The 24,119-nt window shown below is 35.5% G+C and overlaps 1 pseudogene across 1 annotated transcript; it reads right to left on the bottom strand.

The window, feature by feature from the left end:
* Positions 1-3,776: 3,776 nt before the first annotated feature.
* On the bottom strand, positions 3,777-7,405 carry LOC311589591 (small ribosomal subunit protein uS12-like; annotated as a pseudogene). The gene is made up of 2 exons: positions 7,385-7,405; positions 3,777-4,271 (listed from the first exon to the last, which is right to left on the bottom strand). The product of its transcript is annotated as a small ribosomal subunit protein uS12-like (transcript).
* Between the last annotated feature and the right edge of the window lie 16,714 nt (positions 7,406-24,119).

The following is a 24,119-nucleotide window of genomic DNA, read 5'->3' as shown; positions in this document are numbered from 1 at the left end:
CCCTGAGTTCTGCTTTAAGTGCCTCATGCCTTTGAACATGTCCCATTGCCAACTTCATGTCCTTTAATTTATTTTTCCTAATCCATTAAATCTAGTTAGAGTTGCCCTACCCATAATTTTAGGAGTGTGACCTATCCTCTCGAGCATGGAAATCCTAATGGTGGCAAAATTTGTTGATATTTTTCCCAGTAAGAGTTACTCAGTAAAGGTTCAGGTGAGATCTGGTGATCTCATCTGACCATCTTCAAACTGGGATTTACCTTGTGCATATTGCCTGCAGGAAACCACAGTGGTTCTGTATATACAAATGCATTAGCTGTACAATGCCCATATTGCAGAACGTTACACATCTCTTCACCATCATCTGGCTCTTATATTATACCTTCCTCATCTGAGATGTTACCAGAATGCCCATCAAGAAGGAGAGGCTTATATGGGTGTCTCATTTAAGGAGGAGAGCTCAGTCTTTTATTTTCAGCACTTTGACTAATTATACTTGGCTTCCTTTGTAAGGATCAAATGTACATCCCTGTGGATAGGCATTGTTGACATGAGCATAGCTATGAAGAGATGTCGTTAGCTCACACTGATGGTAATGGTGGGCCTTCAGCTGATGGAGACAAAATATTGACATACAGTTGACCATCAGCTAAATCAGTACATGCAGAAACTTCTTTATGCAGCCTTCTCATCCTTGATGACTGCGTATTCATGCTGGTCTGAGACTGGTTCCCTAAAGAGACCTTTTATTAAGATCACCTAAGGATAGCTCATTCTCCAAGTGAGGAAGGGAGCAGGGACCTGCCTCTGACAGGTACTCCAGTGCTAAGATTGAACCAACATAGAACAGCATAGAAGCCCTGTGGGAACACAGAGGAAGAGGTTGCAGGATAGCCCATGAGAACTGATAGGCTGAGGTCAGAGGGTTTTGGAGAAGCCCCCTCGCATCCCTCCCACCAGGGAGAGGTCTAGGTGAAGGGAGTAGGTTTAAGAGAGAGGGAGGGTAGAAACAGGAAGAGAGGAGCAGAGGGGATTACAATTTGAATGTGATGTGAATAATTATTATAAAATAAATAAAGAAAGGAAAGTTCAACTAACTTGATTCCTAGTTGATGTTGTGTATAATAAAAAAACACATAGTTTCTAGGCTGTTGCATTGGTGTATGCACATAGGAGTGCACATTCCAGACTATCCTAGCTTTATATTACTCCTGTCTGTATATCTTAATCTTCTGTCACTCCCAGTCAAGTTTATAGGATACATGTGCCATGGCACTCCACTGCAAATAAAAGCTCTATAGGCAAGAATAAGAGAAGTCTTTTCGTTTCACTTATTTGTGTGTTTGTTTACTATTTTTATTTAAAATAGATTGGTCTCTCATACAATACACTCTGATCCCAGTTTTGCCCCCCTCCATTCCTCCCAGCACTGCCGTATATATCCCCTCTCCCTCAGATCTACTTTCCATGTGTTTCCTCTTCAGAAAAGAGCAGACCTCTAAAAGACCACACACAATATAATAACATATGGCAACTCTCTTCCTATCAAGGTAACCCAATAGGAGGAAAAGAGGCTCTAGAGCAGGCAAAAGACTCAGAGACACACCAGATCCCACTATTAAGAGTCTCAGGACAACTAAGACCTGGAAAAGACCCTGTGCAATGCATTGGGCTGCTCACAGGCTGTGCAGTGAGCTTCGAGTTCCCAGATCTGTGAGCTGTAGCCCAAGCTAGTGTGGGCACCGATGATGAAAATGTCTTTGAGAAATTATTCTCCTATAAAACAGAATCACTACATGCAATATATAAAGGGATGAATCTATTTACCCGGAAAGGAAGGAGTGACAGTATTAGGCTACAGTTCCTCACACTTTTTAAAATCCATTACCTCAACCTGACAGCGTGCATGGGATGGACCTAGGCCCTCAGAGCATATGGAATAGATGTACAGCTGGATCTTTATGTGGGATGCCTAATAGTAAGAGCAAGAGCTGTCTCAGACTCTCTTGCCTGCCTCAGGATTCCTTTACCTCACCTGGGATGCCTAGTCTAGCCTCAACAGGAGAAGATGAGCCTAGTCCTACTGTAACTTGCTATGTTAAGGCTGGTTGAGATCCACAAGAGGCTTTCTCTTTCCTGAGGAGAAAGGGAGGAAGAATAGATGTGGGGAGCAGAGGGGAAAACAAGGGCCTGGGAGAAAAGAAGGGAGGGGACGCTTGGATTGGAATGTAAATTACATAAAAAAAACTTAATAATTTTTTAAAAGAGAGTCCCACAAAACCACCAAGCTAACATCCATAACATGTGTGCAGAGGACTTGAGGCAGACCCATGCAGGCTCTGGCTTGCTGCTTGAGTCTATGTGAGGTCTGCATAGTTGATTCGGTGGGCTATGTTCTCCTGGTGTTTTTAATCCCCTCTGATTCTTACAATCTTTCCTCCTTTTCTTCCATAGGATTCCCCTAGTTGAGAGGAGGGACCCAACTCTTACCTCTAATTTAGACATTCTGCATAAATGTCTGGTTGTGGATCTCTGCATCAAACCTCATCTGCCGCTGGAGGAAGCCTCTCTGATGACAACTGGACTGATCTATATGTATAGCAGAATATCATTAGGGTGTTTGTTTGGTTGGTTGGCTAGTTCTACCCTAGGTCTTTGGATTGTCCAGCCTCAAGTTCATGGGCATCCAGACAGTGTAAAGAATGAACAAAGTCTTGTGGAGTTTGTCCTCAAGCTAAATGAAACTGTGGTACCATTGCTCAAGCACATCTTGCAGACATGACAGATTATAGGTGGAAGGTTCTGACTCTGTCTTGCTGTCCAAGTTTACCTCTTTATGTTCTGTGTTGGACATGGTTGTTGGAAATGGGACACTGAAGTTTTCAGAATTGACATTCTTTCCTAGATTTGGCTTGGGTTTTATAGACATCACCATGGGATTTCCTTGGGCAACTACTCAAAAGCATGTAACGCAATGCCACCACTGAAAGCCTTGCCTAGCTACATAAGTGGCCGGATCAGACTCTGCATCTTTTCTTACTAAGGAGTCCTCTCTAAAGTCATTCTCATTTCCGTTGCACTGTTTCCACACCTCCAATGTCCTCAATTTCATTTGTATCTCCCCATTTTCTCTTTATCCATTTTCCCCCTCTGCCTGTTTTTTCCAGCTTCGCTCCTCACCTGCAAAATGTAATTTATTTCCCCTTCACAAGGAGATTCATGCATCCATCTCAGTGTCTGTGATTCTGTGGATTGATTTCAACAAATGAGCATGTTATTTGTGTTGAGAAGAATGGAATTTATCATGGTAAATAGATTATATCTCATATTATTTTTTTTTGAGAAACACACCCATATTTTATATAAAATTTTATTAGGTAAATAAAATATAGAGGGGTCAAATAAAATTAACTGGTTATGGACTAAATTTTATTTTCTTTAATTTTACAGTGCTTGGATGGTGTTGTGATGGGTACTCTCCTTGGGTAATGGATTTCATGAATTCACATTTACAGTGCAGTACAATACACATTTACATACACATTATCTGCTCCAAAGTTGAGCATGTGTAACATCTGTACTTCTTGGAAAAGGAACTTTTAATCATCAGTATCATCAGTGAGGAAGGTGGTCTGGAAAAGAACAGTTGAAAGTTTTATCAGTCTAGTTCTTCTCTTCCCCCAGTAGTCACTTGCTGTATTTGTTCAAAGCTCGGGAGCAATAAGACAATGCCAATTGGTGTGCTTAAAAACTGATCCAAATTACATGTAGGATCCTTTTTTTCAGAATATGAAAGTTTATTACTGTGCTTGCAATGTCAAAATTTATGATCTTAGTCTTTCCTTCTTGCCTTTGTACAAGGCCAAAAGAGGCACATAGGCTACTTTAACAATCTTAAATCGGACTCCAGGAATATCACTTACAGCATGACCTTTTCGACCAAATCCAACAACCGGAACTTCATCGTTTTCCTCAGTGAAGTTCAAGCAGCCATCATTGGGCACAAACGCTGTGATCTTGCAGTTCTTGATGAGCTGCACCCTCACACACTTCCGGATAGAAGAATTTGGCTGCCTGCCTTCAACCCTTACTTTTTCCAGCACAATACCCTTAGCATGAAAGGCACCTCCAAAAGCATTAGCCTTCAGGACTGTGCCCAAATGGGTTTTCTTTTATTGCTTATCATGCCACTTCTGGTCACGTCGGTGACTGCGGGGCTTCCTGGCAGTACGGAGACAACAACATTTGCCCGTCTTGCCAGGGCCAAGGGCCTGAGAGAAATAGCCTAAAGCAGAATCTTAGTCAATGGTACCCAAGAAACATTTTAATCCCTAGCTAGTAAATGCTTTTCTACCTTCAAAATATTGCCTGTAAAAATCTCCGTAGAAAAAAATAAGGACTAGGCTGTGGTTAAATACATGTTTGAAAAGTATTTTATAAATCCAATCTGCAGTGCTTTTCCAATATAGTGCAGTCAATATTTGCTGATTATTAGTTGGATAATTAGGGGTCTCTGGGTTGAAAAATCACCTAATACGGAGTAGCTGCTGTTTAAAAGAAAAATCTTTATGTTTTAATTTTGATCATGCAATTACAAAGGACAAAAACAGCATGTAATACTCATTATGGTTCTGTTCCTCATCTGTGGAGCTGTGGCCAAAAATTCAGCTAGAGAAGCTTGATATGCCACAAGGCTTGCTAAGAGCTTAAATCTAAAACTACTCATATTTTTAAAAAGCAATTTGCTTCTCTCAGTACAATGGAAAAATTACATTCCTTCTATATTATATACTCTTTTACTTTTATTGAAATGTCAAACTGTCATTATTTTTTCTGTAGTCTAAGTTTTACAACAAACATTCATTCTAATTTTAATTCAGACAAAAAACAATCACTTCAAATAGGTTTGGATAAATAAATCACTAGACGTTTCAAGTTCCATGTGAAATATCACATATTTTTAAGATGTATCATTTGTTAAAAAAAAAAATCAGAGTCACCTAAAACTGCTGTTATTTATATACTTACTCTGTTTTCTATCTCATTGAAACCATTCATGTAAATAATTAATCAAAGCTTTTGTCTATGCTATAAATTGAGAGTGATTGGTACTAGGCAAATTCTGGGGCTTTTTCATTCATTAATTTATACATTCATTCATCTATTCACTCTTTCCCATGGAAAAACTGCTTATATGTTAAATGAAAGTGCAAAAATAAATTATGAAGTGATGCAGTGTTTGCAACTATAGAAGAATGTTTATTCTCTATAATAAATTGCTGTTACTCAGTAAAACATATTTTGCTTTTATATATACTTTTAAAAATCAATTAAACTGTGATTAAAATAAATTATAAAACAATATTAGATAATTCACATTTTTACATTGTGTTAGAAGGAAATATAATAAAACAGAAAAGATTATTCTCTCAATATCAGTTAGAACATACCAGATTATGAAATTACTGAAAATTTTCTGTAAATTTAGAGTTATATGTGGTCATTAGGACACATTGATTAGCAACTATTTATGCTTGAGGCTCAGCATACATTATAAGATATTGGAGAGAAAGATAGTAAAAATCCAGAGGACCAGAATATCTGCTATGGAATAGCATCTCCTCAGGGAAGCAGCACACATGAAATCTCAGCAATACATTTGCTTAAGCAAAAACAGTGCAACTCCATCCAGCCGGCCATCATGGATAGTGACAATATTACCAGGTCCCAACCTCCGATGAAGTGCTGCAGGGAAATATTGGCCTCTAAGAGAGAAAGCTTAGTGCATACTCTTTCATTTATTGAACTATCAAACCAAGCCCCATTGGTATGTACAATTAATGGATGCTAATCATTTAAGTAAAAAAAGAAAACAATGTAAGGTATAAAAAAGAAATTCTTATCTTTTTTACTTTAGAATTTGGTTTAGACAGTTAAAGTAATACTGGATGTACTCATCAACTAGCCTGTCTTTTGCAGAATACTGAATTTATCAAACCATTCATTGCAATACATTTATTTATTGTTTTTGTCTGCTGTGATGCTAGAACCATGAGGATAACTGATCAATTAAAGCATAACTGCTCCTTTCAACTGTTTAAAACCCAAAGTTTAGGTGTTATTTAGGGTAGAATAAACTACCCACAGATACCTCAAATGTGTTTATAACCTTGAGGAACACCATTTAATAATATTTTATGATTGTGTAATAAAAGAGGTATGGCATAATAGTAATTATTTTTTTCTAAATATTACATATTTGGTTCTCAGAATTAATGACAATTTTATATTATATTTGAATTGCTTACCAGCTGTAAAACAGTAGTACGAGATGGAAATATTCACTTAGCCTCTCTTGTGAGTGTAGACTATTTACTCTTCTTTACTCACCAAAGGGAGACATCTTGTTTCTCTGAAGTTCAATGATCCCAGCTTTCCATAATGCAGCCTGTGGCTTTTCATCTCACTTGTGATTGTTTTCACAGGAAATACCTATAACTTAAATATAGCATCACAATACCAAGAAAAATGTGGCATTGTTGAATGTTTATGAAATTGGACTTTTTGATAGTTTAATGCTTGAAAATTTAACTTTCTACAGTATTATAAGTAATATGACAGATGGAAAGGAAAATACAGATATCAAGCATGTACTGAAATTTCAAGTCTGTGAGGCTCCAGAGATAACTCAGTAGATAAGAACTCTTAGCACTCTCTCAGACAACTTACAGTCAGCTGAGCATCTATATGATAGTTTGCAAGCACCAAGAACTTTATTACTAAAAGAGTTGATACTCTTTTCTTGCTTCCAGAAGGCACTGCACACATGTGGTTCACATAAGCTTATGTGTAAGGCTCAACTAGTCTCATGAAGATTTACATGTGAATTATTAAGTTCATGTATAGATTTCTTCAGTTAATTGAGGGTCATTGGATTCTCAAATCAGCAATTCATTGTTAACTACAGAAAATGGCATAGTGAGACCACTGTTAAGGAAACATGAAGTGACTCTGTAAAATAGGCTAAACTTTGTTATATAGTAGATGATAACAAAATAAAGAAAAGAGCAGGAAGAGTAGTTAAATACCTCAAAACTGCAGTTCATGGCACAGAGATGTAGATTAATATGAGATCTTGACTAGCAAAGCATGCCCCAAGTTCAAACATCAGCATCAAACAAACAAAAAGTTGAAATTATTTTGAAAAAATACTGAAACTACGTGGAAATTCATAGCATCACTTCCTCTAAATGTACCCATGATGAGTTTTCACAAACAAAATAGTGAGACTTACATTCACTTGAAGTCAAATGGTTTATTCGAAAATTTCAAAATAGGTAGTTTTTTAATGAACTAATTACTAAGGAGCCAAATGTGTACTTACCTTTCCAGCAGATTTTGTCATTTGGTGTCTCTTTGTTTAAATTAACTTTTAACTTACAGGTTCACTTTACATCCTGAACATAGCCCCTCCCCCTCCTCCTCCCAGTCCCACCCCTCTTATGTCATTCCACCTCCAGTTCTCCTCAGAAAAGGGGAGCCACCCCAAAACATCCAGCACATCAGGACTGAGTTCCTCATCTCCTGAGGTCAGAGAACGCAGCCCAGTCAGAGTGAAGTGATCAAAAACAGGCAGCAGAGTCCATGTCGTAGACAGCACCCACTAGACTTATTAAAAGACCCCCATGAAAATCGAACTGCCCATTAGTTGCATATGTATAGAGGCTTTAGGTCCAGTCCATGCATGCTCTTTGTTGAGGACTTCTCTCTCTGTAAGGCCCCATGGGCCTAGGTTAGTTGACTCTGTTGATGTTCTTGTAAGCATTCTTGTCCTATCCAATATCTTAACCAGTCCGCAGGAAACTATCAGGAATACTACGAACACTACGTTTTTGAAATTCCAGAGTCTGAATAGTTACTATATAATCTTCTTTTTTTCTTATTTATTTATTTTTATTAATTTATTCTTGTTACATCTCAATGGTTATCCCATCCCTTGAATCCTCCCATTCTTCTCTCCCTCCCATTTTCCCCTTATTCCCCTCCCATAACTATATACACTTCTTGATGAAAATAAATTTCTGCCATATTTGAAACAAAATCCAAAAACACTCTCTTATTTCTCTTAGAACTGTAGGTCACTCTCTGTCTTGATCTCTTCTGATTACTAAGCAGAGTCAACATTGGCTGTCAGATGTTGTTACAATTTAGTCAGTGGTGCATCCAGTGACCCTGACAAAGCTGCATCCTACAACTGATCCCTTTGATTGCTGTACTGATTTCTATGATTGTTGCCATCTGTGATACATAAAAACAACATCGACAATCAGAGAAAACTTTCAGGAAAAAGGATTTGCAAGTAAGGAAATCTCTAGAACTGGACTTATTCCTAATTATGCATCATATTGACCACAAGTCACTGCCTGAGAATGAATATTATAAATAACTGGGAGTATATAAAGATAGAAGGGTATTTTAAACATGTTAAACATTTGTTAATGTGACAACTTATAAGTAATGCCTTCACTTTACACTATATAAGAAGGACATTTGGCTTTCTTTTACACAGAGAACATTAAAAACAGATCAAGAAAAAAATAAAATTCTACAAAATAGTATTTTAGGAAAAATAATATATATATTGTCTGTCACTATATGTTATACTGTGAATTTGCTTTATATTAAATTAAGACATCATTAGCATCTTTGTAAATTTTGTTGAATGTTCAAAATAAAACATGTAAAGATCATTGTTGTTTCACATACAATTATGAATCTAAGTCTCTGGAACTTCATTGATCTTCATTTAGAAGATGTAGAACTGAGACTGTTTTACTCAGAATCTCTTGAAATAAAGTCAAGACATAATATTTTTTCATATTTACCCTTACTCTTAGCTTCTACCTATATATGTTAACCATATGTGATAGAGGGTTTATAATGTCATGGTTATTTTCCCTGAACTTAATTTTTTTTTTTATTTTGGTTTTTCTTTCTTTCTTTTTTCCCCCTTTTTTAAATAATTTATTCTTGTTACATCTCAATGGTTATCCCATCCTTTATATCCTCCCATTCTTCCCTCCCTCCCACTTTCCCCTTATTCCCCTCCCCTATGACTGTTCCTGAGGGGGATTACCTCCCCCTGTATATGTTCATAGGGTATCAAGTCTCTTCTTGGTAACCTGCTGTCCTTCCTCTGAGTGCCACCAGGTCTCCCCCTCCAAAGGACATGGTCAAAGGTGAGGCACCAGAGTATGTGAGAAAGTCATATCCCACTCTCCACTCTACTGTGGAGAGTGTTCTGTCCATTGGCTAGATCTGGGTAGGGGTTTAAAGTTTACCACGTGTATTGTCCTTGGCTGGTGCCTTAGTTTGAGGCCCTGGGCCCAAATCTGCCTATCATAATGTTCTACTTGTAGGTTTCTAGGACCCTCTGGATCCTTCTACTTTGCCATTCTCCCATGCTTCTCTCGTCTAGCATCCCAATAGAATGTCCTCCCCTCTGTCTCAGTTTCCTGGTGAGTGAAGGCTTTTGTGGGACATGCCCCTTGGGCTAATATGCAGATATAAGTATATACCATTTGAGTCTTTCTGCTTCTGGGTTAACTCACTCATTTTGATCATTTCTAGCTCAATCCATTTATCCACAAATTTTGGGAATTCCTTGTTTTTAATAGCTGAATAGTATTCCATAGTGTATATGTACCATAGTTTCTTTATCCATTCTTCTACTGATGGACACTTAGGCTGTTTCCATGTTCTGGCTATTATGAATAAGGCTGCTATGAACATGGTTGAGCAAATTTTCTTGTTGTGTGCTAGAGCATCTTATCAGGGAAATGCAAATCAAAACAACTCTGAGATTCCATCTTACACCCATCAGAATGGCTAAGATCAAAAATTCAAGTGACACCACATGCTGGCGAGGATGTGCAGAAAGAGGAACACTCCTTCATTGCTGGTGGGAATGCAAACTAGTACAGCCACTTTGGAAATCTATCTGGTGCTATCTCAGAAAACTGGGAATAGGGCTTCCTCAAGACCCAGCTATTCTACACTTTTATTCTTTTTCTAGAGAAATATATCTATTTTTTGATGGAGATCAAGTAACCATCTTTACAAAATAATTCTCAAGTCCTCTCAAATAATAAATAATGTTTCATAGTTTTCATAGTCTATTGTAAAATCTATCTGTACTGTGTATTAAATGAAATATCATTGGAATTCTCACTAGTATAGATATTAAAAACATAAGTAATAGAAAAAAAATAGCTAGGGAGGACAGTGCACCAACCTGGGCTGCTGTCATATGATGCCATTGATTGGTTAGACTACAGAAATTATTTTGGTTTTGGCAGATTTACATAAAGGGAGTCAAGACAAAAGAATCCACACTTCCTCTGTTTTACTGGGCTTATAAGTAGCTGTCTTCCCACTTTTTCCTTGCATGACAGAACTAACACATCAATGGCATATTTAGAATAGCCCTCACCCATTCATGAGGCCTGCTGTTTGTTATTTAACCACATTCTGAAAGGCCTAGTTCCTAAGGCCACCATAAGTGGACTTTGAATTCCAACATTTGTATTTTGGAAGGGTTTCAAAATGATTTACAGTAAGTAGGTGGGTGTGAAAACAAAAATCACCCACTAGCATGCTTTCTAGAAGACAAGCTTTTCAGGTGACCACTAGAGTAAGCAAATACATAGGCATGGTACAGTTACCATTGAGACTTCTTTACAAACAAATCGTAATTTGGCTGAAATTTATGAAGGAAAAAAATGCAATAAGAACTTCAAAGCGCTTAGTTGTCCCAGCAATGATTTTTCCATTTGTGGAGTTTTCAGCGAAAAGCCTTAATCATCCTTAGACAGTGGCAAACCTTATTTTGATTTCTGAATACTAATGTGAAGGAAAAATAAGACAAAATGATGTAAATGACTTAAACATTGAGAAAAGGGACAAATTTATAATTTCAGAAGCAAACAAATGATCTAAAAGACAAATATGGGTGCTGAATTCTTGTTTTAAAAAACCTCAAATTAAAAAAACAAAACAAATAACCCTGGGTAGTTTCACAACTACCCAGAAAATGAAAGAAATGAATAATCTAAAATACAACAGATTAAAACGTAAAATATGAAGTCACCAGTATACATTTTGAGATCTCCTAATAAATTATTTATCTAATTCCAGACAAATAAGGAAAACTATTAACATAACCCAGATTTAACTATATAAAAAAATCAAGAGAAAAACTGAACTAATCTTCAAATTCATCCCGAGTGAATTCTTTTGACTAGTTGGATTCATACTTGACTTTACATAAAAATTGGAAATTACAGTTTCCATTCAGAGAATGATATTTTATCTTTTTACATTTTCAGGTGATTTATCTAATTATGCATCCAGGATTTTCAATACAACATGGAGATACTGCTTTGTCTTGTAGTATTTAGCTCTGAATAAATCCTAGCCCACTGTCTTTCTGATTCTCGCCCTTACTATATTTTGCCTCATTCAAGTTTTCCTTTCTTTCTTTTTTAAAATATATTTTATTAATTTATTCATATTACATCTAAATTGTTATCCCACCTCTTGTATCCTCCCATTACATTTTTCTTTCTTAACCTGTCTCTATTTAAAAGTCCTCAGAGACCATCCCCTTAGTTTTAAAATTATTTTAAAATTATTTTCCTCTTATTAGAGCTTACTTTGCTCTATTTGTTCTCTCTCCATCTCTCTCTGTCTCTCTCTGTCTCTCTCTGTCTCTTTGTCTCTCTCTCTGTCTCTGTCTCTCTCTGTCTCTGTCTCTGTCTCTCTCTCCTTCTTTCTTTCTTTCTCACCATCCATGCACACAGGCATACATTTTCATATCCGTTCTAAAAGTATTAGTGGATAGATAATGTATTAGTGACATCCCCCATAACAAATGCATGATGATTAAAGAGCATATATGAACTATAGGGTCAAAATGGCCAAAAGCACTGTATGGTCTTTAATCAGACCCAGTAAGTTCTGCAAACATGGTGTGGTGGCTCCATAACATCCACATTAGCACCAGGCTTCCAATACACATTATTTTTTTAGAAGTCAATATGTATGTCATATTTTTTTAAATGTGTAACCAACAAAGAGTTTTAGCATTAGTATATCAAAGAATGCTAAATTATATACTACCCAATATTCATCATTTTACTCATTACATGGTTAACATTTCAGTAGCACTGAGTGTATTCACTTGTGATTATTTCGTATAGTATTATATTACCACAGATGACTTAACTTCCCCAAGTGAAATTTCTGCTTCCCCAATGTAGTTAAACTGCCTGATCCTTCTTCCAAACATCTGGCCACTGTCATCGAAGATCTATAATTGTACATCTTAATTTCAATGTTTCAGTATCTGTGCATCTAAGACTGACAGTTCTGGACCCAGGGGAGCCTGCACAAACTGATGCACCAAACAAGAACTTTGCAAGCCAGGAACCTAGATCCCCTGTTCAGATATAGCCAATGGACAGCTCATTCTCCATGTGTGGAAGTGGTGGGGGGAGAGGGGACTGCCTCTGACAGGAACTCTGGTACCTGCTATTCGATTAGATAAATGACCCTTGGCAGAGAGGCCCGGTGGAAACACAGAGGAAGGAGATGCATGTTGTCCAGATGAGACATGATAAGTTGTGTTCAGATGGTGGGGGAGGAGGACCTCATCTGTCAGAGGTCTAGGGGAGGGAAATAAGGCAGAAGAGGGAGGGAGAATGGGAACAGAAATATAAAAATGGAGGAGATTACAATTGGGATGTAAGGTGAATAAATTATTTTAAAATAACAAACACACATTCTTGATGAACAGATAATACCATTAAACCATATCCATATTGAAATTGGCTGATAAGATCCATAGTAATCTCTAACTAAAATGCAGGTAATCATTTCTGCAATTTTAACTGCATTGCTTTTTTCCTTTTAAAATGTGTTATAGTGTAAAGAGAGTACAGTTCCCGCTCAAGTTTCTAGTTTTGCTTAGAATATAGTATGTCCAGTAATTTTGTCCCCAACTAGTTTTCCCTATTTTCTACTCTGTAATGAGTATACACTCTAAGTATAGTGTCTAGAACTGAAAAATTTAAATAAAAACATAAAACTCTAGTAGCTCATTTTGTCTTTAACTATTTGTTTTAAGATGGCTAGCAGGCACATTATGTAGCTCTTGACAATCTGAGGAAATATTTTGTTATTTATGTAAATAATACTATTTTTTATAAATTTATCAATGATATATTATGTTTGACACTTTATTCAACCAAACATCAGCAATCAAGTTTCAGAGCTATGTTACAGGTGAATCTATCACAATTCTTTTTATTTTTTTGACATACATTTATATTGTTTGATATCCTTGAGGTTTTTCTGATTTGGTGTGTTTTTTTTTTCCCGATACAGTTTTATTTTTTAAAACTTAAAGATTCTGTCATACACTACTAAAAAATATAACTAAAGTGACTGCATACTAAGATTGTCCAAATGTAAGTACTGTAATGAATGATAAAATAGAAAAAGAAACTAAAGTTGTAAAAAGATTTATTTAAAAACAATTATCCAATCATTTTATTGGTAAATTAATTTACTTACTGAATATAACATATTATTTCCTCTCATGTTTCACATCAGAGGTTTTATATTGTAGAAATATCCTCACTCATCAGTACCGGAAATCAATTTCAATAATTAATTCTAATGATGTAGTATTTGTCTTAAATCTATATACACCAGAAATGTAAAATTCCTAGTTAAATTCAATGTTTCTTGATAATATAATCTTATATCCACAGTCCAGACAACTTACAAAATTGCAGGAGAGAAAAAAATAGGTGAAATGCTCTTAGAAGGTCCTCAAAATCTATTATGCCTTATCTCATATCACAGCACGTAGGCTATCTCTACTGTCACCTAACTGCAGACAAAATTGCACCTAATCTATCAGAGACATGAATCTTTCCTTCTGGGAAGCAGAAACCAGGCATTACTTAATAGAAACAAGAAAGAAAGAAAGAAAGAAAGAAAGAAAGAAAGAAAGAAAAAAAGAAAGAAAGAAAGAAACAAAGAAAAAAAGAAAGAAAGAAAGAAAGAAAGAAAGAAAGAAAGAAAACTTAAAATCAGGAAGTTCTTCTCTGTACCTAAGTTGTACCATACATTAATGCTATTTTCTTTCATACAATTTTCCCAAATACAATTCAAATAGAAATATAACATATTAATAAAGTGAAAATTTGGAGAGAAATTCTTTCTCTGTAAATCAACATTTCTCAACAAAATTAACGAAGAACTAAAGGAATGAACTGCATAAAAGTTTTAAAAGATATAATTACAATCACAGAAAACAGTAAGAGGCATGGTAAGGGAAAAGCTGGTCAGAAATTTTAAAGAATATGATTCATAAACTGGAAGGAAATGAGAATGTGAAAAAGGATGGAGTTTTAAAAAATAGCCAAAACATTATGAATGTAGCATATACCAGGATACATAAAATAATTTACTGTTGCTATTTTAGACACCAAGCTGTCTGAAACACCAACTTACTTATGCATTGTCAAACTAAAAATAGTCTCAGACTAAACCTTTCACATTCTTCTTACACACAACAAGAAACAAGTAATATAATGAGAATATTTCTTGGTGAAGTAGATGCAGATATTAAATTAAAAAGAGATCGATATAGCAAATTACTTTAATTACCCATTCTTCAAGCAACCTTTCTTGAAGTGCATTGCAAAATACCAGTAACAATATGAAATTTTCACAGATCAGTTTATTGGTGATATTGACAAAGTTACAAACAAATTTCAATGAATATAGATCTGGTATAAATGGTAGTAGTAAATAATAGAAGTCATGCTAATATTTGAAAACTTACTGTAAATTTCTACATTCCCTTAACACATCCCATAACACACATATATTACTGCCATACACTTTTCTATTATATTTTATATGTTAAATTTATTCACTTTACATATAAATATCACTAAAATAAAATACAATCTTTATTTCTAATATTTTCTATAAGATAACATGCATTTAATTATTAATCTATTTTTATAATAAGCATTAAAGCAATAAAAGCATTAGGAAGTGGTGGCATATGACTTTTACTTCAGCACTAGAGAGACAGAGGCATGATAATCTTCAAACTTCAATCTGTAAAAAAAAAAAAAATCCCTCACAAGTGTATCTCTTATTGTTGGGTTTCAACTAATTACGCATGTAGTAAAGTTGACAACCAAAAATAGACATCACTATGTCTGTTATCCCTGTTGAATTTCTCACAAGCAAAAAAATGCTGACAAGTATAAAATCAGTTCCACTTCACTTGTTGAGAAAATTTGGGAACCTTGTAAGATAGTGTTTGGTATGATTGCACAAGCATAGTTAGCGGTTTGTAGATACACAGATATGTGAAAATCAATAATCCATCAATCTCACTTACAAGTATGTATTTCCAAAATAACTGAAATTGGCAACTACTACTTCTGTTGATAGTCTTGAAACCCAAAATATAGAGACAACCCAAGTATCCATTCACAGAAAGTATGGTATGTGCATCTATTATAACAGTGTTCTGTCTTCAGACAGACATGGGAAAATCAAACTATATCATATTGATGTCATAGTGCTCTGTGAAATAACGCAGCTACAGTAGGAGAAATACTATAAGAGTACAGCTATGTAGGGTGTATGGTATGTTTAAAATAATAGAAACAAAGAATATAATGATGCTTGTAAGAGGCTAAGGGATCCAAAACAGCAAATATAAAGTGAGGATAAAATTTCATTTATGGTTGATGAAAAGATCCATAGACCTACTTCAGAGCATTAGTAGACCAGATCATCTGCTGCATGATAGTGTCTTTATTTATGACAGGGAATTGAATGTGCAGATTATAACAATGTGGTTGCCTCAAATGACCAAAATAAATACACCAGTTGTCATGGCAACATGGAGGGAGAATTTTCATAGGGACCCATAGGCAGTTAATGGCTCCTGAGAGAGAGAGAGAATCAGTCTTTGGTAGGGATTAAGTTCAAATGGTTTATTTAGTTCCAACTAGTCAGACTTCAAGTCCCTTATTCTGAATCATCTGAAAACGGTTTTGGGATATATATACGGATATATTGATTAATAAGGGGAGGGAGTGAGAGGTACACCTGATGAATTAAGGGGGGAGGGAGAATAGAGGGTAGAAATGACAAAATTACAGTACTAATACATGAAAATAAATCTTTCTCTACATCTGTTTGCTGAGATCTAGCGTTATAGAATGGAGAAATGGTACAATTTTTTTTGTAGATATTTATCAAAGATTTCAGGACACCACAGAAACAAACATTTATGTATTCTCAAATTTCTCCTATAAAATTATGTGTATTTTGCATGTTAGGTACAAACATTCTTTCATGTCCTTGAAGTAATTTCTTGAAAATTGTAATATCAAACACAATCTATATTACTTGTAAATAGTTGTAATAGCATTTTGTTTATAGGATGAAAGAAAAAGGTATCAAAATATAATGTTTAGTTTTTAAAAATTATACCTAATATTTTTCTAACTACTTTTGCTTGATTCCATGGGTTTTAAATCTGTTGGCATGGACATACTTTTCAGGACAAATAGCTCTAGGATAATCATTTATTAAGCAGTGATAAACATTTAATTATTCTCAGAGCTGCAGCCTACGCATGAATACAACCCTGTCTTAGTTGTAGATAGTTCTAAATTTAAATCAGGTTAGTTTACATTTAAAAAAAATGATTATCACCACAATAATACTCCTAGTTAGGTACCTTATACAAAAATATGATTTGATTTTCTTCCTTAAAGACAGAATGAACATCATGAAGGATAGAATTTCTATTTTGTTGTTTTAATTTTATTTATTATTTATTTATTAATTTTGTGGTAAAGAAAGAAAAAGTACAGGAAATAATAAAGAGGAGAAACTGGAGGAAGAGAGAGAAATGAGCATTATAAAACTAGAGAAAATAGCATAGGTATATTTGAGAGAAAAATTATTAAAATTACTAATTTTAATGGCACATATGAGAAAAAAATACATATATATTATATATTGATTATGTATTATAGATTATATTGATGTTATGACTAAAACTGATAACTAATTGAGACTTTTGCATATTTTTGCCACCACTGGATTTATCCAAATACTTAAGTTGTTTTGTTTTCTGAACAGATGATTTCATAGCAAAATGCCCTATCAATCCCCATTCCCCATTGGCTAGATCTGAGAAGGGGTTCGATGTTTACTACAAGTCCTGTCCTTAGTTGGTGTAGTAGTTTGAGCATGAACTCTGGTGCCCCATATTTGATCACCTCTTCATGGTGTCGAGGTTGGGTCGGAGGTCCCCCTTGATCACAGACATAGGGGAGGGGAATCGGGTGAAAGCAGGAGGGAGGGAGAACAGGAGGCATGGAATAAGAACTGAGATGTAATCTCAATAAATTAGTTAAATAAATTTTTTTAAAAGGAAAAATGCCCTGTCAAATCAGACGTGAAATTGACAAAAAACTTGCATAACACTCCTGCTAAGGGCAAGTCAATGTCAAAGAGAGCATTTAATTTGAATAATAATTTTCCTATTTCTATACTAAGTCGTCTTCTCTTATAGAATATTTTCTGCAGTGGAAATAGTAAGTTAGTCTAACTTTGAATTATTTTTTTTTAATTTGTTTGTTCATTTATTCAACCATAACCACTAAGAATAAACACAAATATAAGTGTCTGTGTTGATAGACACATACCCAGAGACAGAGAAGGTAAAGGAATACTATATATATATTGGATCCTGCATTGTTCTAGACTTTTGCGGAACATAAAATTGTCCTTGTATTCATTTTTTTTTTTTAGCTGTAAACTTCATTTTATTTTTTTCCTCCTTTATTAATTTATTCTTGTTACATCTCAATGGTTATCCCATCCCTTGTATCCTCCCATTCCTCCCTCCCTCCCAATTTCCCCTTATTCCCTTCCCCTATGACTGTGACTGAGGGGGATTACCTCCCCTTCTATATGCTCATAGGGTATCAGGTCTCTTCTTGGTAACCTGCTGTCCTTCCTCTGAGGGCCACCAGGTCTCCACGTCCAGGGGACATGGTCAAAGGTGAGGCACCAGAGTATGTGAGAAAGTCATACCCCACTCTCCACTCTACTGTGGGGAGGATATGAAAATGAAAATGGATTCAATGATAACTTTGAATTATTAACACCCATTTTAATTGTATATCCACAATAAAACTATTCTTTTAGATTTATGCAAATGAATTCATTAAAATTGCCCAACACAAAGCCATGTTTCTGAAGGTAAATTACTTTTCAGCTAATATGTATAATTATTAAAATTCAAATCTTAATCCATAATAAACCATGCACAGTGAGAGAATAAACTACCCATAAATGATCTTTAAAAGACTAATATAAACTTAAGATTGGTTAAAGTCATTGGGTACTCAACACATAGAGTTTTCACGGCCTGGATTTTATCATTTCTTATTAAAATTTTTTGCGTTATCTTTGTAGTTCTTTTATGAGTATATGTTTGTGCACCTGTACATGTTGAGGTCAAACTATAATTTTTTACAATTAGTTTTTTTCTTCCCACCTTGACATGGCTTCCAGGGAACAAATTCAGATATCCAGGATTGCCAGTCAAGCAGTTTTACCTCCTGCGTTTCTTACTAGCCCAGATTCAAGTATTAAATTGAACAGGATATTCTCCACCGTTGAGTGGAGAGTGAGATCTGACTCTCACACAAACTCTGGTGCCCCTTTTCTGACCACGTCCCCTGGATGGGGAGGCCTGGCAGCACTCAGAGGAAGGATAGCAAGTTGCCAAGAAGAGACTTGATACTCTAAGATCATAAATAAGGGGAGGAGGTCTCTCCCTCAATTACAGACATAGGGGAGGGGAGAAGGGGGGAAGTGGGAGGGAGGGAGGAATCGGAAGATAAAAGGGAGGGGCTAACAATTGAGATATAATATGAAGAAATTAATTTTAAAAAAGAGAAAAAAAGAAATGTCATGTGTGAAAATACATTTTCTCTTGGAATCATGCACTATATTAATGGAATTTACAAATTTCTTCAAATCAAAGTATAAAGCCTTTTTTAAATAAAATAGCACAGTGGTGATAATATAAGTAAGTACTTATTAGAAAATAGTGTTATTTTTAAAAGACTCATCTACTAATATCTACTATATAGGCATCATTTTATTGTATAAAATCTAGTAACACAAACACAAGATTAGTGAAATACACACGTTTAGAATAGTATAACATTTATCTAAATTTCAATATTTTGGAAAAAGAAAAAACTCTCTAGCCTTTGAAATATATTAGTTTTTATGTTGGACTAATATCCACTTATATACCATGATATCTTCCAAGGTCTGAGTAAGCTCACTCTGGTAGGTGTAAGATGGAATCTCAGAGTCATTTTATTTTGCATTTCCCTGTTAACTGAGGACATTGAGCATCTCTCTGTCTCTCTGTCTTCCTGTCTCTATCGTCTCTTTGTTTCTTTCTCTCACTATCTCCATCTGTCTGTCTGTCTCTTTCTTTCTTTCTGTCTGTCTGTCTGTCTGTCTGTCTGTCTGTCTCTCTCTCTCTCTCTCTCTCTCTCTCTCTCTCTCTCTGTTTGTGTGTCTGTGTGTGTGTGTGTGTGTGTGTGTGTGTGTGTGTGTGTGTGTGTCTGTGTGCACATATTCAAAACAATTTACCTAGAAATAACAGTATTAAGTGGGTCAGTATATCTGAACTTGACTCTTTAGCCATAAAAGAAACATAGAAGGAATTATTCCTTCTCAAGCTTCTGATGGAGTTGAAGATCAGGTAGATTAGTTTTACAATGAAGCTTAGTTGTTTAGGGGTTAAGATGTTTTAGGTCTAGAAAGATGTTTTAAGTTGATAATGACAAGATATGATGGAGATTGATATACCTTCAGAATTTTAGATGCACCAAGAAAAATGTTTTCTTCAAGGCTGTCAAATACAAATAGCCAAAACACTAAGAATGTAACATGTATATAATTCCTGATTGTCTCATGGTTCTTCTTACTATATGTAGTTTATTGTATATAGGTGTAATGATATAAATATATATGTAAAAATAAAATAAATGTTTAATTAATTTAAAAAATGTGCAAGGCGTGGTGTTGCATGCCTTCAATCCCAGCACTCGGGAGGCAGAGGCAGGAGGATGGAGAATTGCTGTGAGTTCGAGGCTAGCTTGGTCTACAAAGAGAGTCCAGTAGAGCCAAGGCTACACAGAGAAACCCTGTCTCAAACATAGAGAATTAAGATCATGGGTTTTCCATTTTCTTTAACATGTTTCTTAATTTACTTCTCTGTCTCAGAGGACTAACCTGATATTATTGATTTGCCAAACAAAATGCACTGCTAAAGTAGTAAAAGGATGAGTGGCACTACAGCGGTGCCCTGGGTGGGATTCCTTCCTTCAGTAAACAATATGGATACTGAGGCTTTGTCTTGAATGTGTTCTCACTCACTGCTCTCCAGTGGCTGCAGCTGTACTCTGGGAAGCTGTCTTTGTTTATGAGGCTGTTTCGCTGTAGCAGATGAAAGTGATCGAGAGTTTACTGTTTTGGGGTTACAGACAGCTTCTCCTTGCTGTTAGCTGAAGGACCATATATTAGTTTTATTCCACAGAAACCTTGGAGGACAGGAATCAAGTTTGTTGTTTCTTTTTTTTCTTTTTTTTTTTTGATATTTTACAGCAGTTATATTAAAAATTATGTTACTCTGTTCCTCTTTAATTGTACCATGCTTAAAACAACCCTCAAAACTCAGTGACTTTTACTGTAGATGGAGATTTATTTCTTGATCGCACAGTGTTCTGTCAGTGAGCTAGTAAAAAACTCTCCTCTTGCTTCACGCTATAAATAAGTCTCAGGTCAGGCTTGCTATTCTGGTTTCATGGGTCCTGCCTATTGAAACAGTTTTTATTTTGGAATATTCTCATTGAATTACAATGAAAGTGTTGATTGGGAAGAACAATGACTTCTAATCCTTTTCCTCTGAAATAAAATAAGCAATGCCTATTGATACTCAACTGAATACACACACAAAAAAAAATCTCCTGAAATAGGGAATATAGATACTACCCAGGACTCTGGATATCTCTAGGAAGCATACTATAATGCATAATTTGCTTACAGAAGCAAAGAATTCATAACATGAATAACATCACAAGTTGATTCCTTTCGCTTCTGAAATGTCTGCTTCTAGTCTCTTCTCAGGCAGTATCAGTATTCTTATCAAAGGTAATTTCTCCATGCAGCATTTCTTTACCTAGCCATTCAAATTAAACAATATACCTCAGAGACATTAGGGTTCAGTTTTGAAATTCATTTTTCAACTTTTCTGGATGATGAGTAGAGAAATCTCTTCATATTTATTTTGTACTGATACAATGAGGTTTTATAATTCAATGTGCTCTTCCCTCAATCTGTTCCTTTGTACCTTTGTTTAAAACCAGACATTTATTTTTTGGCCTGGAATAATCTATTTTACTTAGCAACTCATCCCACAATGTGATAACAACCCAACACTATTACTAACAATCTGCTTTAGCAACCCTGCTTTTCCAGGAAGCATTAAAAGTAATAGACAGTGTCTATTTTGTGTTATCACAGGAAATAATTTTCTGTGTGTTTTGACAATGCATAACTAAGATGTTATGTCTCATATCAATATTGTGTAATGTGACTACTAATTTTATACCACATGCTTTACTTAATTTCCCCCTTTGGCAGCACTCCATTTCAAAGTCTAATTCCTACATATTAGAGTAATTCTAGTTAATACAACAGATTCACTGTGAAATACAACCAACTGTGTTTCAATTTGCATGAAGCATTGTGTGTTCCTGATATTCACCCCACTTTCGGGTTTGATATTATCATGCAGGTGGCTAGTATTGGAAGAGAGATGATAACCCATTAGAGATGATTATTTTCAAATACTTTGTATATAACACTTTATATTGATCAATATTCAGTTATCATGATGTGATCTATTTGAAAACAAATCTAGAAAATCTGATCTTAGCTTGTACCAGAGACAAAGAATAAAACTTCTTTGCATAATTTGTCTTAGAATTAAACTCATTATTGAACCTTCTGCATGTACATTTCAATGATTGGATATGCTGATAGAAACAAGTTTTTTTTTCAAACAGAGTAAATTAAGAATGTATACATAACTAATAGGGTACAAACCTAACATATATAGGGTTCTGAGTTCAATCTCCGTAGCCCAATTACTTTTGGGAATGAGAAATGCCCTTGCATATTGTTGACTTACAAGGACATCATTAAACATATATCATTAATAGTAGTTGACCTTGCCCTCTTCTAGTAGCTATTAAATGCTGAGATTTAGTACCTACCTTCTGAACCCCCTCAGTGCAGTGACTTTTGTTTGACTTGAGCTGTGATAAAAAAGCCCTGTGACTGTTGTCACAATAGCTGTTATTTCATTCATGCAGCTCCACTGCTTTGTTTGGGAACACTGTTTCCTTGAAGTTGTCTGCCACCTCTATCTATCTTAACAATATTTCCACCTCCACTCCCAAGAAGTTCTCTGTGTAGTAGGAAATTATAGCAATATCCCCTCTAGGGCTGACCACTTAATAATCTCCTATGGTTATTGATAATCTCTGTGTTATTTTCCATCTACTGAGAGGATAAGCTCTGAGGAGGGTTGAGTGATGCTTTGTCTATGGGCATAGAAATAAATTATTAGAAACCATTGTAATGCTATGCCCAATTAGCATATTGATAGTATTGTGTTATGTATGCTTCATGACTTATGATCTTTCTAGCCACTTCTTCTTGGCCTCTTTAACAATGTTAGATGAGTGCTCCATTTAATGAAGTAAGCCTTAGATCCAGTCAGAAAGTTACTAGTTATTCCAATAAAATTTGTACCTTTATTGTCCTAGTGGTCATATTGTGTGACATCAGACATTGTTGTAGCTTCTGGATAAAACTGATGATACTTCTTCTCCTCTGGAAGCACCTCCCAGCTCTGTAACTTCTAGACAGTAGGGATGAAAATTCCAGATAAGTACTTGGTTTCTCCATGTTCTATGACTGTTGTGTGTTGTGCATTCAGCAACAGGGTATTACACACAAGTTCTAGAGAGTAATAACCAAGCGGATTGCCAATGGATTGTAATGTTTCAGTTGTATATGAGATCCAATAGACCAACAGTTGAGAAACGTTTACAGTATTCCTGATACTGAGATTTTTCTTTGCTTGTATTTATTCTACTTTGGATATTCTCTCGCCACTTGTATGTAACTATTAAAACTCTGTTTAGATATGTATCTGTAAATATTTTAGGGAATGTCTACTGCAATATGTTTGCATATGGCTTTTTCTTTTTCTGTTTTCTTGGTTTTTTGAAACTGGGTTTCTCTGTTTAGCCTTTAGTGTTAGTAGGACATATTTCTTCCTATACCAGGCTTTAACAACCTCTCCCTAATTGGAGGGACTTTCAAGGAAAGGCAATCATGGTTTAAAGGGAATAATGAAACCGAAACTATTAATTTTTCTTTATAATATTAAATAACTGTTTTTAGTACAAAAGTTTCTTTGTATTATAATTTAGTCATATTACATACCAGTTGTTCTCCCCTTGCTTTTATCTTCCTGTTCCTACCCTCCCTCCTTCTTCTGTCCTATTACTTTCACCTAGACCTCTGATGGAATGGGACCTCCTCCCCTACATTATAACCACAGCCTATCAGGTCTCATCCAGATAGCCTGCTTCCTCTTCTTCTGTGTGCCTGCCAGGCCTCCATATCAGGGGGGAGTGATCAAATCTGGACCACCATAGTTCATGTCAGAGGCAGTCCCCACTCCTCACCGCCATCAGGGAGAATGAGCTGTCCATTGACGAGATCTGAACAGGGGCTTTAGTTTTTATTCATGCATCATTCTTGGTTGGTACACGTTTATGAGGCCCTCTTGGTCCATAGCCACAGGCCTTGATGGTTTCCTTATGGGGCTCCTG

Source organism: Acomys minous (assembly GCF_964271855.1).
Source record: "Acomys minous genome assembly, chromosome: 18".
Classification (NCBI taxonomy): domain Eukaryota; kingdom Metazoa; phylum Chordata; class Mammalia; order Rodentia; family Muridae; genus Acomys; species Acomys minous.
This window is presented reverse-complemented; position numbering and strand designations above follow the sequence as displayed.